The sequence below is a fragment of the Diorhabda carinulata genome, chromosome X (genome assembly GCF_026250575.1).
Source record: "Diorhabda carinulata isolate Delta chromosome X, icDioCari1.1, whole genome shotgun sequence".
In the NCBI taxonomy this organism is placed as follows: domain Eukaryota; kingdom Metazoa; phylum Arthropoda; class Insecta; order Coleoptera; family Chrysomelidae; genus Diorhabda; species Diorhabda carinulata.
This window is the reverse complement of record NC_079472.1, coordinates 23,032,398-23,050,053: the sequence shown is the minus strand read 5'-3', so window position 1 is coordinate 23,050,053 and position 17,656 is coordinate 23,032,398.

The window sequence follows — 17,656 nt, the reverse complement described above, 5'->3', positions numbered from 1 at the left end:
TTATAAATATTTGTTTTATTTGTCTTTCTCAAAACCTTAGTAGCAGCGCTAAGATCAAATAATGCTCTTCCTATCAAATTTGAATATGAAAATTAAACCAAGCAAGACCTAAAAAGATTGTTATACAAAAAATGCGAGAAAAAAATTTGTTTGATCACATAAGTTCGACTCGAAATAGAGGAGAGTGAAATAAGTGGGAAAATTATTGTTAAAAATTAAAATCCGAACTCATTATCTATGAAAATATATAAAAATAGCGAGACCATCTCTGCTTTGAAGTAACTACATAATATTTCTGGTTTTTTAGCAAAGTGCTCATTTCGAGAGAACCTGTCTGACTTGGTTTTATAATTAAAAAAGTCACACTGCCTCATTATAGAATCTTCTTATTAGTTTCGTAGCTTTTATGGATATATATTTTTTTATTATGGTTGTATTTTATGATTTTTTTAATTTCGTACTCACGGACAATTTACATAGATTAGTAATTAACATTTTCGGAAATTTTGTTATTCGCTGTAGTTCGAATATAACGACTTTTCGCTTCAATTTTTTGTATATACTTGGATTATACGGTGATTCATTATTATTAAAAAATACGCACATAAATAAACTAAATGTTACTGATTTAAGTGTCGTACTTGAAACTGCAGACTGCAACTGAACAAAAAAAAATAATTAGCAAACGGTGAGTTCATGATTAAAATATGTTTCCAGTGGTTTTTAAATACGTGGTTAGCAAGACTTTCGCTAAAGTTATTAAATTATTAATTGCCGTCATGATCTGATGTCATCTGTCAAAATTATAATTAAATCCTACAGGTAAAGTGAACTGTTTATCATAAAATTCCATAGAGTTTATTATACGAGGGTAGTTCAAATATAAAGCGGAATTTTGCTATAAATATTTTTGTTATTGAATTACAAATCTGAAATTTTTAACAGTCCCCGTCACCTTTCATTTTCTCCACATGAAGGGACATTATTGTAACATAACATGAAAATAAGTTACTTTTTTTAATATTAATAAATATTTTTACTTCCTTTTTCTTCGCATTCCGTCTTCTCATTGAAGGTTGGCGACCACGGTTTTAAATGCGTCTCTGTGCCATGAAACAATTTTCCGACGCTGAATTTTGTACATTCTCTTATGTTACGGAGCCAGGATTACTTTTTCCTGCTGATGCCTTTCTTTCCCTCTACTCTACCCTGCATTAAGGGGATATATTGAAAAATTCTTATCCTCTTAATTAGATACTTTATTACAGCGAACTTGCAACGTCTCTAGACTTTTCAAAAAAAAAATGTTTCTTCTTGCTCTGCAAACCAGACCTTCACAGCAAAAAATTTACGACCTTTTAACCTTTTTTTCAGTTGAGGAAAGAAATGATAGTCGGACGGAGCCAAATCTGGTGAATAAGGGGGGAGATTTGTGTGCAGAGGCGTTGTCCTGCAAAAACAAAACAACTTTGGATAGCTTTACGCGTCTTTTCTCTTTAATTTTTTCTCGTATAGTGCTCAGTAATGTCCAGTTATTATTCTACCCTTATCCAGAAAATCAATCATGATTACTCCATGGCAATCCCAAAAAATAAGCATACGTGAAACATTGAACGAGGACATTGATCACCAAGGGTATTGAGCATATCTTCGTAAATCTGCTTACTTTTTAACCATTTTAAATACAGGTACTTGATGTTGGCTGCATACTCCAATTTTCACAATTTCGGTGGACATCTTTTTTCTTTTAATTTATTGCGTAACTTACTTTTTTGACGTTAAATTTTACACTGACACTTATTTTTCGTTGCTATGGCAACGCAATATTTTGTGGTATGTTATGTAGCAGTATTTGTTGTTGCGCAAGTGGTTTTTCTTATCTTAATAATAGCTTTCTTTTGAGACCAATGCGTCTTAGTACTTCGTCGTTGGTGTATAGAGCCACATCTCAAATGCCTCAAGTTTTTTGATCATTAGAACTTTTAAGGTCCACGCTCCCATTGTACGTTTGGACAAGCGTTGCGGACGGAACAATTGCGGCGACATCAAGTCTACACGTTTTACTGAATATGGAATATTACAAGTTGATAAGAGAAGTCAACATTTTAGCTCTTCACTATCAAAACCAAATAGTTTTCATTGACCTCCATTTATTCGTCACGCCATCGTAGACCCCCATCGAATCTCTCATGAATCCCAAGAGGTCCACCTGGACCACTTTGCGAATCACTGCTATGGAACAAACACTCGACAAATATTGTAAAATGAAAAATCTTTTTAATATTTGAACGACATTAACATATTAACACAAATATAACATATTTATAAAATCTGTTGCTAATTACCACAATAGTAGAAACGACCTGCTTGCCAAATAAAAAAAATACTTCAATTTATTTCCTATTTCACGTTAAATGTTATGCTGGAATTTTCGTTTATATTGTGGTTTCTAGATTTGATCATAATTTTTTTTCTTTTTTTTAAATTTATATTTAAACCCATTGTTTTGATTTGTTCTCCTATTTATTGATCAAATCTTATGAGCGATTAAGACCGTTGATCCACACTCCATTCACCTTAATTCCCATGTCCAGGTCCTCCAGAGACTACAAAAATCGCCTCCTAAATAAACTAAACAGGGACGGATTAATATCTATTTATTCATGTACTGTTTGGTTCAAATATAGGTTTCCAATGCATCGATTGTCCTTCTGATCTATGTCTAGTCTTTTGAAAAGCTGCATTAGTGGTGGTGTCGTACAATGCCTTCTCGTAATTGATTAATTTTGTGTGCTCATGGCAATTCAGAACTAATAGTTGCCTGGCGACTACTACTCCTCGTGTCCTGGTCTAAGCCCAAATTGTGAGTGGCTCAATATCTCTTTCGCATTTTTGTAACTTCTTTGGTATGAAGATCAAAGTTAAATACAACCACTGTCACTGGAATTTTGCCGTATTAAATTCATCCCGGACTAATTTAAACATAATAATTTTACGAATCTTTTCGTTTGTAATATTTATTAACAAATCAACGGTTTTTTGTCATGTAATTTTGCGATAAATCGCGTTTTTTTTTCGGGTTTCTGACATTTGAGTCTCTTCAATTATATTTAAATGTTCCTGCTTTCCATATCAAAACTCCGCTATTGTACATTATCCTCCAACGTATAATTAAATACGTTAGAATGTGCAACATATGTTAAAAACCAACGCGTTGTTTTTTTTATACATAGAGCTTGAAATTAAACTACCCTAGTTAGCAAAAACAAGTGAGTAATGGTAAGCATGTGTCGTATTTTATATTCTAACGTCTTGTGAACACTCAGTATGCACATATTTCTCATGTTTTTTTTTTATTTTATTCTGACAGGTACACAAATTTTATATCTAAAATATCCACAGTTATTTACTCATAAAGAATTTATATTTGTCTACCTACAGGGCCATTCATCTCATTCTTATATCATTTATTTTTTTCACTTTATTGTCCATTCACTTTAAGATTTATTGGAAGCGCTAATTATTCGTTTTTGTTATTAATGTCAATTACTTAAAAAGATTTCCATTTTTATCTAAACCTATACAATCGGATATTTCCTTGCGTAATCACATTTATTTGTAAAAATTAGCATGTATATGAGTGAAATTGCACATTTATTTGATTCACTTGACAAAAATTCAATAATTTTCGCCACGCGACTTGAAAGTAGACCTGGTGGAAACGATTATTATCGTCACTTTGGTGTATGGGCGTGCCGATGCCGTCCACGAGGCACATTACCGACGACAGTCCGCCTCTGACCTTCCGCGACCTTCCATCGCAGTCACTGACCTTAACAGCAGACACACGATTCCCAATTCTGCATATTAACTAAGTGATCGCCGCTCCTGTATGACAACTACCTCATAATATAGGCTGGTGCAATTAAAGCTCAGTTATGGTATTAGTACGCTTTATATTTGTTAGATGTCCTCGATAAACGGTTTGTAAGAAAATAATGTTATCCCGAAAATAAATGGGAAATAGAGGTGAACTGACTAGAGAGTTGCAATAAAACAAGACAATGTGAAAGCAGTAAATGAATTTTGTACTATTTTATATTGTTCATATTTACAGATAGCTAGGGACGGATCTAGGGAGTTTGCACAAAATATTTTACATTATCGGAACATACAAACGTTAGTAAACGCAGTGGCAGAGGGAACTCAATTATTTATAATATTCCATAGAATTCAATGTATTGTTTTGTTTCATACATCGCTTGTAGGTTTGATTTCACCAATGCAATTTTTTTATAGTAAATACGAGCGTAGCCTACCTCAACCTGTAGATGTTACGGTATAAGTTGAGAGATATATTTGTGCGTAAATTGAGAGATTCTTACTAGAATTTCAGCCATTTTGGAAGCTTTGTTCCGAAAAATTGGATTGAATTGAATGTATGGACACTCTGCATGGTCATTTCCGACCGTGAAATTTTGGATGGCTGAGTTTAAATGTGACCGTATCAGATTCAGGTCAGCCAAAAAACTGCTATACTATCGAAAAAGGTCACCAAATAGTTCTGGTCGAGCGTCAGATTAGGGTTAAAGAGTTGGAAGAGGCTATAGGCAAGTCAAAACAAATTTTTTGCCATATACTGACCGAAGAATCATGCATGCGTAAATTATTCGCGCGTTAGGTGTAGCGTGTGCTCACTTTGAATCAACAGCTCTTTCGAATTAACTTTGCCTAGTCTTGTGACGCAGTGTAAACAATCCCACGACACTCCTGTAACGAAAAAACTGCCAAGACAGTGGATTGTAGAGGGCGAATCTGCTCCGAAAAAAGGAAAAGCTGGTCGGAAAAGTTATGGGACTGAGTTCAGCGATTATCTTCAAAGAGAGAGAAGAAAAAGTGCTTAAATTCACGAATTGTACATCAAATTGATTGATTACCCACTGTTTTCACTAGATCTGGCTTCCAGCGATTTTTTCCTGTTTCTTAACCTCAAAGTTTCATTCACATTTTCATCAGACGAGCTTAAGCTTAAGTAAACACCTATTTTGAGGAGAAAGACGTCAAATGTTATTTCTTCTTTTTCTCATTTTCCCTCTTATCCTCTCTAACGCGTCGGAAATGTATTTATTATCCATTTCCTCCATCTTTTCCTTTTCTCTGCCAGTATAATTATTTGATTTATTGTCTGTTGCCTTTGTTTTCCCATGCCTGCTATTTGTTCGTTTCATGTTTTTCTTGATCTGTGCCTCCTCCTTCTTCTTATAGCTCTTGCTTATTGTTATTTAATTTATCTTGTTTAATCCAGTTTAATTTATCTTATTTATTCATTCTTTGATTGTTTCTTGTTGTAAGTTATTTCTTATAATCTCATTTCTCATTCTTTCCATCCTAGTTTTCGATTCTTCATTCGATTCTTCTTCATTTCTATTGTGGTTACTTTACTATCTATTTTATCGTTATTTACTCACGTTTGACTTCTTTTCTTTAATATCTCCTTCTTATGGAACATGGTTTTATTCAATGCATAGTATATATTTGTTGCTTTTATTTATTCTTTTTGTAACCTCCGCTTCTATTTTGCTGTCATCTGTTTTTACTATTCCAAAATATGCAAAAGCTGTGACGCGTTGCCATTTTTCTCGTTGTTTATTATTGTTTTGCATTTTCTAGGTTAATTTCCATTAGCATTTTCTGTACCTCTTCTATCAAAATTGGTGTTATTGCTATCATCTATCTGTCCCCTGGTTTTATCCATTTTTCCATAATCCTTTGATCTTTGTCCATTCAGTCGTACTTTCTCTTTTACTCTTTTATATTCGTTTCTTGTGATTGTGTTATAATTTTTTTATTATTTCCAGTTTGTTTAATATCTTTCGTTGTTTCTTTGGATTGAGTCAAATTCTGCTCTCAGGTCTATGAACATTAAGTGCAGTATTTCTGTTTTTTTTTTGTAACGTTTTTGCAATTTGTTTGTTCTCCTTTCTTGTGGATTGGAACTACCAAATTCTCCTCCCATTCTTGTGGTATTGATTCTAACCTTCCTGTCTGGCCTTCTTCTCCCAGATATTTGACCATTTTGATTTGATTAGATTTATTTGACCAAGATTAGAGCACAGCTGGACAAACTATATATGCTTAAAAAAAGGCTTCAATACATCAAAAAGAAAACTACACGAAGCAAATATTTGAAAGTACTTTCAATTCTAATTTTTAGTTTAATATATTCCTTTAGTAATTGTTGGACTGTTTATAATACAATTTCGTTGTTTCTTTTTATTTCTATCCGACCCTAAGTGTAATTCATCCACCCAATGAAATATGAGACACTCAATCTTCATACTTGACGAAGGAGAAAAATTAATTAAAAAAAGTGAGCTTTTGATGTACCTAGCAGGTGAAGCCGCTCCCTTACCGAACAAGGCGTTTCCCGATCGATGAACAGGGTGTGGTAGTTACAACCCTTACAATATAAACGACAACAACACCCTTCTGGACCCTGATATATTTGCGTAGAGGCCATAATCTCATTGTATCACAAAATAACTGTTTGCACGCACTTTTTCCTTTTCCCTTATTTTAACCTAAATTGATAAGGTTTGAAGGAAAATGTTAATATCTGTTGGAAACATAACATTAATATTTAGGGCGATATATACATGATGCAATTGGAATATCTTTGAAAATATTCAAGAAATAAATAAAAACGTAAGCTTCTACTTCGAAAAAGGCTTCCGCGTCACATGATTTTTACATCTAATAATTTTTTGATCCCTACTATGGGATCTTACTTGATTTTATGCAGAATGATTTTTATAATCCAAAGCCTTCGACTAATTTCGATTTATACCCTATAAATCGAATGTGAATTTGGTTTTGTATAGAAACCTTGCTGGAGAGAATTTACTCTAGTAACCAAGTGGCCTTTGAGGTCCTGAAGGTTAAAGAATGTACGGGTCTGAAAAAAAAGCACAAGGCAATGCGGAAGCAAACAATATTGCAGCTAAAAAGGGGTAACGACTCCATATTTTAGAAAAGAGACTTACTGTGGTCTCATGAGACGTTACATGGAGTTTTACTGGAGACCAAGATATAGAGCCAGCAGAGCATCTATTCTGTGAATGTCCTACTTATTAATGCGAAAGGCTTGGGCTCAGTTTGAGTTCTATCTAAAAGCCAATTCATTTCAACATTATTAATTTTTTATCTCATCCATCTTCTACGAACATTCGGTAGTTCATGTCTATAAGTTGGAGAAATACTATAAGATTTTATATAGAACCAACGATTTGTATAATTTAAACTCTTGGATAACGTTCTGTTTCTATTTATACCACATAATTTAAATGTGATATTTAATTATTCTCCATATTAATTTTAATTCAAGTTTTGTATAATAAACTGGTAATCACGCAAGAAAATAACGAGCAGGTGTTTCAGGGACTTAATTTGTAATCTCCAAGTGCACAAAAGAGAGGAAGATGTGCTCGGAGGGCTTCGCTCGACGGGGTACACAACCAGTCTCGAAACGGAGACGTCAATGTAAAACAAACTGTTTTTGTAACGTTCTTAATTATCCACAAGTATCAATTATCAATTTTTTAGCATTATTTAGATTAGATTTTTTACTCCCCCTTTACCCATTTATAATAAACAGTTTTTCAATATAGTCAATCAATTAAGGTTAATACGTTTTTCAAATCGTTACCCTAGCATTTTTTATTCAAATTTTTTGAACCATTTAAACAAATAGAAAGAACAATCTTCAAGTTGTCATGTTTGTCTCTAATTTATTTAAAAGTTTTTAATCTCACTGTATACTTCAATGAATAGATATCATGTTTTATATAAAACTGTTAGAAAATGATAATTTTTTTAAATTTATGAAAATCTTTTCTAAATCAAATGTTTATAGGAATATATAACTGTTCAATACATTAATTAAAAAAACTTTGATTTCAAAACAAGCTGAAAATTTCACATCATTTTATATGTTATACTAGTAAATTATTGTTTTTATTCCTAATATCCAATCCACACAATGGATTACTTCATGCCCGTGATTGCACAAACCACACATTATGGCCTGCGCAGTCATTTGGCCGAAAAAAAAATTTATTGTCTTATTTGATTATTATTTGATTGTATCCACATATTCATTCGAAAAGGTCCGCGGATAGCTAAATTTCCTGCAGCAAAGGTTAACGATAATTCATCGTCTGGGTCTCTATTTTCTGTAAGAAGATGTGAGATCCAAAATTTCTTTGGTTGGTACCATTTGCAACTTTTTCTTCAAAAAATTGATCATATTTTTTGTCGTATGGGTCTCTAGTTTCTGTACAATGATGTGAGATCCAAAATATCTTTGATTAGTAGCTTTTGCTTCAAATACTCACATTAAATAAATTGAAGTAGTTTTCTGCAACTTTTTCTTCAAAAAATTGATCATATTCTTTGTCGTATGGGTCTCTAGTTTCTGTGCGAAGATGTGAGATCCAGAATTTCTGTTCAAAAAATTGATAATATTTTTTGTCGTATGATTGTTAGAATTTTTCTTGGTGATAGTTATATTTCTATTCGAAGATAATTAGACAAAACCATTTTTGGGCTTAGATGCACAAAATTGTTACCGTGATCTCCTTTGGATTCAAATTTATTCCCACGCAAAAATTTCGCCATGGATCTGAATGAATAGTAATCAGACAGTAAAGATCCGGACTAGATGATGGATGTACTACGAGCTTAATACCTCAACAATAAGTTTTTCCACCTTATTCCGCTTATATGATTTAGCTTTGTCTTATTGTGAGAGAACCCGATTATACCTCATATAATTGCATCAGTTCTATATTATATATCTCGATATTGATAGTTCGACCATCTAGAATTATTTCGAAGTGCAATGAACCTTCATTATTCCACTAGATACAAAAGACTTTCCACACGAATCGAGTTTTTTGTTCGACGGGTTCTGGAAATCATTCTTCGTATAATCACTGATTTTCCATGTTCGGATTGTTAGATAAATCCATTTGTCATCATAAGTAACAATGAAACAATTATCTTCCGGCAGCGCAAGGAACTCTTTAAACATTTATAGATCATACCTAATAATTTAAAGCATCTTTAGAAGGTCCAAGGTAGTCCTATACTCAGCGATCTTCAAGCGTCAAATATTCACTATTACAACGATTTAACCAATGCTAATTAACTGTGTACTGATGAGAATGGATTTTTGTGAAACCTTACAAGAAATGGAAGTCCTCAGATCAAATTTTTTTAATGGGGTCTCATTTACGCGACAAAAAATTTTTCACTGAGTAAACCCCAAATATTTTTCAGTTTTGTATCATCTTCTTTTGAATTACCCTTTATATCAAGATTAAAGCTTCATTTTTTTGAACCGACTTTTTAATTCAAAAGGTTCAAAATTTTCCGAAACCGACTACTTTGGAATCATGTCTCGCCTTTCTTAAGTAGTTGCGGACCTATCGACAACTCTTACATTTCAGTCTTTCCCTATCTCTCGAGATTCTAACAAAATCTTATTATGCTTGATACGTAGGTACTTCACTAATTTCAACTTTGTTACGTAGTTATAAATCAAGTTATCGCTCATTTCTAGTTGCCACTTCAATCTATATGCATTACTTTCGTTTGTCTGAATCATGAGGACTGTAATCAAAAAAAATTTATTACGTGTCGAATTAATTTTACGATACATAATAATCCAAGTAGCATTGATTAAATCTAGTACGTGTCGATAAATAAAGTGTTACTACATCTCATCATCATTCAAAACATTCATAAAATTCTTGGTATTTTCAATTTATTATACCTAGTATAATTTTGATTTATAATGTTTAAAAAATTTACACGTTTATAAATTAAAATTTCATATAACGTGTAATTGATTCAAATATTACCATCTCAGGTCAAAGGAGACAACAATTTCAAGTTTAAAAATAGTTATTTATGCAACAAGTGAGTAAAGCAATATTTTTTTTCACGAGTAGGACGGTTTGACCTACGAGTGAAAAAAAAGTTACTTTACTCACAAGTTTTACACAATATTTAGTAGACTTGAAAAAATTCGATAAAACTACTATCAATTTTTATTTTATAATAGTAATACTAAAAGTATAACTGTGAGCATTATTAATGTGAAGTGAAGAAAAACTAACATTACTATTGGTGCTTGAATTGGCAATATTTAACGAGTTCAAAGAAATAACATCGTCTTTAGCTGTATTATTAATTATTGGATTGTTGGTAGGATCGCGAACATGTTGCTTGAAGTCTAACTAGTTGTTCCCGTTTGTTTTTTTTGAGTTGTCTAAGTAACCCTCCGCAGCTGTGTTGGATTTCCACCCACAGTAATTCTTTATTTGAATTTTATCACCATCGAATCCACTAATAGAGAAGTTGAAGAGCGTCGAAATATATGCCCAGTGAAGATTTTTGGATTTGGTAAATTCAAATATGTTGCGATAAGCGAGGGAATTTTTGAAAAGTTATTGATACCTACAACTTGGGTTTAGCATTTTCCATTCCCATACTGCAAAAAGAAATGATCTGTTTTGACATTTGTGGGTCGTTGGTTTTTATATTTTTTATAAATGTTTACCTTTACCAAGTTTAATCTACTGTCAGATATTTCACCAATAACAGTAAATCGACGTTGAACATGAGTTTTTGTATCAGGTACTGTGATGATTAAAACATTTCCGGTAATATTAATATCTAAGCTTACATTAAAATTTATTTTGTTGTCAGACCTTATGTATGAGAAAATGATCGTCTGAAGCTTGCAACAGAAACTTATTAATTTCTTCACGGGCAAATGTTTTGGATTTTTTTGGCCAACTGATTTATTTTTCAAATATGCAAAGAGTTCCGAGTATTTACTGATGTTTACGTCGTTATTTACCATTAAGGTGCCTCTCATTTGTGAATAAGTCGACCAAAATGTTGAAAACTTCCACATTTTGGATTTAGTTTCAAAGTAAGCTAGTAAAACTCTTTCTGTGAAGCTTTTTATCCTTTTTTTTACTACGCCACTCCATAAAAAAATTATATTCCTTTAAATACTGTTCCCTGGATTTCTCAGGGAGAAGATTCATAGTTGCTGCAGTTACCGATTCAACAATATCTTCTGGTGTGCAGTTTAAACTTTCTTCACTATTACTCTCCATCACAAATAATAATACTACACTCCTTTTAATTAGACTCGAAACGGATTTTCCGAAACGAATATCAAGAAATAAAAGTGTGAGTTTATTGGAGAAATGAATTGACATCAGAAAGAAAACGTTCACACTCCACTATTTTGATAAAACAAATTTATAATTGCGTTGAAAAAAGACACGTTGAAACACTTTTTTTAAAGCAAAAGCGTGACAAAATGAACTCTAGGTACTTTTTTTCTGGCTTTGTGTAACCGATTCAGAAATTACATTCTTTATGAATGCAAATGAATGAAAAAAAAAACGTGAATATTATAACGGACGTAGAAAAAAATTATTTATATCCATAAATATACTCGTACGTCACACGAAACAATGATATATGGTTTTTATGGTTGTGGCTACTTAAGTTTAACCACGTTCAGGTTTTTTTATGATATCAGTGCTTCTGTAAAAGATAATCACAATTAAAGGTTCTAAGAACAAACATTTGTTTCTTTAGGTGATTATAAGAATAGATAATAGTTATAAAAAAATTAAAAGACGTTTTGTTAGTAAACCGAATTACAAAATGAAAAATAATCAACAAAACACAATATCCCATCAGTATAATTTCTGATCATTGCAACTATTATTATGATTCATATGAATATTTTCAGCCTTAACTGTTGTCTGTATTCGAATTTGAGGCGACCCCACCATGTGCCCTCCTATTTAAAAATACATACAGAGATGGTCCCAGAAGTACCTGTCCCAACAAAGAAAACACAAAAATTTTGCAAAAAATATATTTATTTTTCAACGTAATCTCCCTTTGGTACGAATTTTATTAATCATTATTGGAATTGTCAAGGTATTCAGCATATTCCGTGTTAATATGGCCACAGAAAATCAATTGTAAATCTTTCATGGCACGGAGCAGAAATAATTATCTTCGTATTAGTATTAAGAAATAAAAATGGATAAAAAAATATCTCAGCAATAATAAAAAGAATGAGGATTATGAAATTTACAGAAAACCGAGGGACAAAGTGAAAAATCTAGTGAAACAAGCTAAGGCTAAGTCTTGAGATGAGTTTGGAGAAAGGATGGAATAAACGCAGATTGATTAAGAGGTTGCCTATGGGTTAAATAAGATAATATCTACGTATGCAACCCTGTACAGAATATTCTTTAAGAAACAAGAGGTAATAAAACTTACAAAAAAGAAATCTACAAATCAGTACTACTACAAATGCTGAAACAAAGTATTAAACAAACGTTTCATTCAACCATAATCTTGCAAAAGAAAAGGAAAAAGGAGTCAGTAATAAGCCTTAATGTGTTAATTTCTAAACTAACTTTAACGTCTCAAAAAAACGACGCCAAACGCAGCACTCATCTTGCGCACAATTTTCTTATATCCAAATTTTCAGTTAATATGCGGTGTATTGCACTTTTTGAAATACCTACTACGTCTGTTAGCTTGTGCACTTTCAGTCGACGATCGTTCAGTACAGTTTTGTGGATTTTCTTCAACATTTCTGGAGTCGACCCCTCATTTGGTCAATCACTGCGATGCTGGTCTTCACAAGTCGTTTAAAGTCTGCTACCTAATATTTTACTGTTGGAAGGAGGAGTCTCACCAAGAATAGAATCTAGTTCAGCTTTTATATTGGTTGGGCTAAGGTCTTCAAGTTCACTATATATGGCTGCTAAACAAATACCGAACAACGTGGCGTCTTTAAACTTGAAACATATATGCTGTATAGAAGATTCCTAATACAATGGGCTTTTTTCAAGCAACTACCGCTATCTCTAGATCAGGCCAGGTACTTGTGGGACCATCCACAAAGCGATACTATATGATTGTCAACTGAAAGTGCGCGAGCTAGCAGACATATTAGACATTTAAAAAAGTGTTGTACATCGCATATTAACTGAAAATTTGGACATGAGAAAGATATGCGCAAGATGGGTGCCGCGTTTGCTCACAATGGAACAGAAACAGCGTCGTGAAGATGTTTCCATTGAGTGTTTGCCAACAGAAATAAAACTATCGACGGCGACTATTATGCGAACTTATTGCAACGTTTAAGCGAAGAAATCAAGCAAAAACGGCCACATTGGGCTAAGAAGAAAGTGTTGTTTCGACAAGACAATGCGCCAGCATACACATGCGTTTTTGTAATGGCCAAAATTAATGAATTAAAGTTTGAATTGTAGTCTCATTCGCCAGATTTAGCCCCCTCGGATTATTTTCCGTTCCGAGACAGGAAAAAATAAAAAGGGTATCGAACTTATTGAACATCGCTGGGAAAGTTGTATGGGTCTAAAAGGAGATTACATTGAAAAATAAATATATTTTTTTCCAAAATGTTTGTGTTTTCTTTGTTAGGCCAGGTACTTCTGGGACAATCCTCGTACTACAATAATATATTATATCTATCAGTATAGCGGTAAACTTTTAAACGTTTTATAGCCATTTTATAGTCTCTAATTCATCCAATTTCATGTGTATTAATTAATATGTGGAATGCATAGCGAGGTAGGTAAATTACATATGATTTTCAACAAAACGCATCATGCTACGTTTCATTCACGTTGGTAAGAACAAAAAATTGAGTTTTTTAATAGTGAGTATATACACGGAAGATATCTTAACGTATTATTTACAAAATTAAATATTTAAAAATCAATTAATTAAAACTATTATTACTAGAGCCAAGTAAAAAAATGATACATCACAAAATTGTTTGTTTATTTGGGTAAACGTTAGGTACTAATCTTGAAAACTACTAGTTGGAATTTATTCATCGTGGTGGACGATAGGCCCGGATTTCTCCAACAATATTAAAAAAAGGTCCTTTTACAAATGGAATAATACGTTAAATATTTAAGAAGGCAGAAGTGACAAATTATAGAGTAGTAGATGGAAACATAGTAGATGGAAATTAAATGTATGTTGCCTACCAGGAATCCTGAAAAAAATTGTGAAGTTAGTCAATATGACATTAGATACCTCACACAGTCGACTAAATAATGAGAAATTGTTTCAAAGAAATTTAGGGTTGAAAAAAGAGATCCAATATCGACAGGGGTTTCTAATCTGGTGTACGAAAAAATTTTAGAGAGCAAGATACAAACAACGGGGTTTATTTATTATTATGAACAGCAAATAAATTAATATGCAAACAATTATAGCTTTTATAACCAAACATAATGGAAAGAGCATTATGGTCTAAGAATAAACCAAAACAAAACAAAGTATATGGTGCAAGACAGAATGTGATTGGTAGAAAGATTGTGAATTCGAATACCTTGAAATAACACAATATCGTATAGTCGAAGAGCTGGTCGCCACTTCGACTAAGGTACTTTCACAAGGCTGAAACTTTTTCTATATGTTATTTAATATAGTTAAAGTAGAAAAATCAACTTCTGGTAGGGTTAGCGCGGTTGCAACGATATCCACTGTTTTTTGCATATTGCAAATTTTTTATTTAAAAAAATGTATCTTCACAAATCTGGTTTTCGAGTATTTTTTTAATTAGACAATTTTGAATATAAAAAAAAATTGCCAGATGATTTGCTCGGTTGCAAGTATCTGTAAAATGAACCGAAAGTTGCTAAGACGGGTAGTACAGTATTTTCATCACAAACGTCTACCGACCCTGTCGATAGATTTTATATTTGATCAACATTACTCTCCATCGACAAAAGATTATGAGCGACAACAACGTCGAGAAAGTAGGAACATCCCATACACAATCACTAGTCCAGAACAAGTGAGACCAGTAGACTTCACCAAAGAATTAAAAAATATAAATTTCAAAGAGGCTTTCGTCGAATTTCTAATTGAACATTGGAGTTCTGATGAAATTATCCCATTTATTGGAAATACCGAAATAAATTTAAATTATTTACATTGTCATAATTATATAGTAGAAAATAATTCCATTATATCTACAATAAAAGAAAATTTATCAAATTTAGACCATGAAGAAGCTGACACAAAAATCGTGTATCACATAACTCAGATCGAGAATGATGATGATACCAATATATTGATAAAAGCATCTAATGTAGATATCTTGATGATAATGTTAGGAAACATGGACCATTTATCAAGTTCATCGTTGCATATTTTTATGGAATATGGTGTTGGAAATAAAAGAAGAGTAATCAACATATCAGATCTATATAATCAATTAGGACCATTACTATCACCAAGCTTACCAGCATTTCATGCACTGACGGGTTGCGATGTCAATCCTTCATTTTTCAGAAGAGCAAAAAAAAACCTTTCGAAATCCTTAAGAAATCCATACCATATCAAAAAGCATTAACAGATATTGGAAATGCTCATATCACCGGACGTAGTAATGAGATATTTGAAACAATCGAAAAATTCATTTGCCAAATTTATATGGTCAAAGCAGACAACGTCAATGAAGCCCGATACTTCAAATTCATCAAATGCAAATGATGAAAATTTATGTGTAATATCACGTATTTATAATAATTTCTTTTCCAGAGAGCGAAGAAAATGTAGAGGACGACGATGTAATTTCGAGAGGAGAGATTATTCCTGACGAAGAGGGAGATGATTAATTAGTTATTGGAAAAAAAATTTTTCTTAAGTATTGTAATTAAAGTATTAAGCTTTTGTAATTAAAGAAAAATATATATGAAATTACCTGTATCATGATATTTTATTATAAATACCTAACTTCACAAAATAGTTTACAAGATATTTTCTTTAGGAATTAGATTTGGAATATCGTACCAGCCGTCTTAGCAACTTTCGGTCCATTTTACAGACACTTGCAACCGAGCAAATCATCTGGCAATTTTTTTTTATATTCAAAATTGTCTAATTAAAAAAAATACTTGAAAGCCAGATTTGTGAAGATACATTTTTTTAAATAAAAAATATGCAATATGCAAAAAACAGTGGATATCGTTGCAACCGCGCTAACCCTGCCAGAAGTTGATTTTTCTACTTTAACTATATTAAATAACATATAGAAAAAGTTTCAGCCTTGTGAAAGTACCTTAGTCGAAGTGGCGACCAGCTCTTAGACTAGTATTTTTGTCTGACGACTATGAAAATCGTCTAATTATCAAGTTTGGGATATGTGGAATTTCATTACGGAAAAACACATACTCAAAAAAAATCTAAAATGATAATATTTCTTTTGGTTTGGATAAGAAATTTACCGTATAATTAATGATAAAGATTATTGAATCTTGGTGTCAGACATAAATTTTTTTGTGATACTCCACATATATTCTTACATAATGTGAACATTTTAATGTTACATCCAACAAAATTGACGAAAGAGTCTGATAAGATGTATATGAGGTCTTAGACTTCTGACTTTTACCCTTGATAAAACTTATCTTTTTTTTGTTCTAAACGTATTCCTTCTTGTATTTGAATATTAAGTTAATGGACAAAAGTTGAAAGTTCCTCTGCTATCAGAAATGTTTATATTTGTTTTAGTCTCTTATCACTTTACAAATAGATTTATCGTTATATAGAAATAGGATGGAAATATTTTACAAAATATCGTTTGATATCGTGAATTCGTGTACAGAGGCGTACAAAATACTGAGAAGACAGAATTATTGTTTTTTTATAGCGCCATACAATTTTTCTTTACATTAGTTTAACATAAAAATGTTGGAAACTAGAAAAAGTAGTTGCGTTCTTCTGTTTTTCCTGTCCCTTTGACCAGCTTGTTCTTATTTCACATATTACAATTTCAAATTGTTGGCATTCATTTTACATAATTATTCACCTCTTCATTTCTTTTTTATTTATTCTAAAAAAATTGATTGTTTAATTGTATCATAAGTACGTATTTTTAAGAACTTGGATATAATATTCTTATGTCTCTCTTTCCAGAGAATTTTATTTGAAATACAAAATTTGAGTCATAATCTTGCTGAGAATAGTATAAACATTGAGATGACTATAGAAAACAGAGAACTATAAACAAACTAAGTAACAGTTTTTGCTCTTGATTTATCTTGATCTCAATAGCTGTAATGTCGGATTGGCAAATAGTAATTTTTTTGGAAAAATCGTAACTTTTCGTTTTTTTAGCGTTTATCATAAGAACGACAAGGAATTTCAAAAAATTTTCATATATTAGTTGTAGATCCTCCATTTATGCGTGGAAAGGTGTTAATTGTGCGTTTTCTTGAATGAAAAAAAAAGTAGAGCGTGTTTCCACGACGCTCTTGCTTCTTTTTACTTTCTTATTGGACCAATGTGAAATGATGTATTGTTGCTTTTTAAATGACAAATTCCCAATACCCCCTCGAGGAAATGAAAGTTTTATACCGTTAAAAATGTATTTAAAGTTGAACGCAACGATTTTCGATATTATATTTACCATATTATAACCTTTCTAAAGAATAATAATTCTTGACAATCATCTTGTTGATTTACGATATCTTCAAAAATTAATCTTAACAAACAA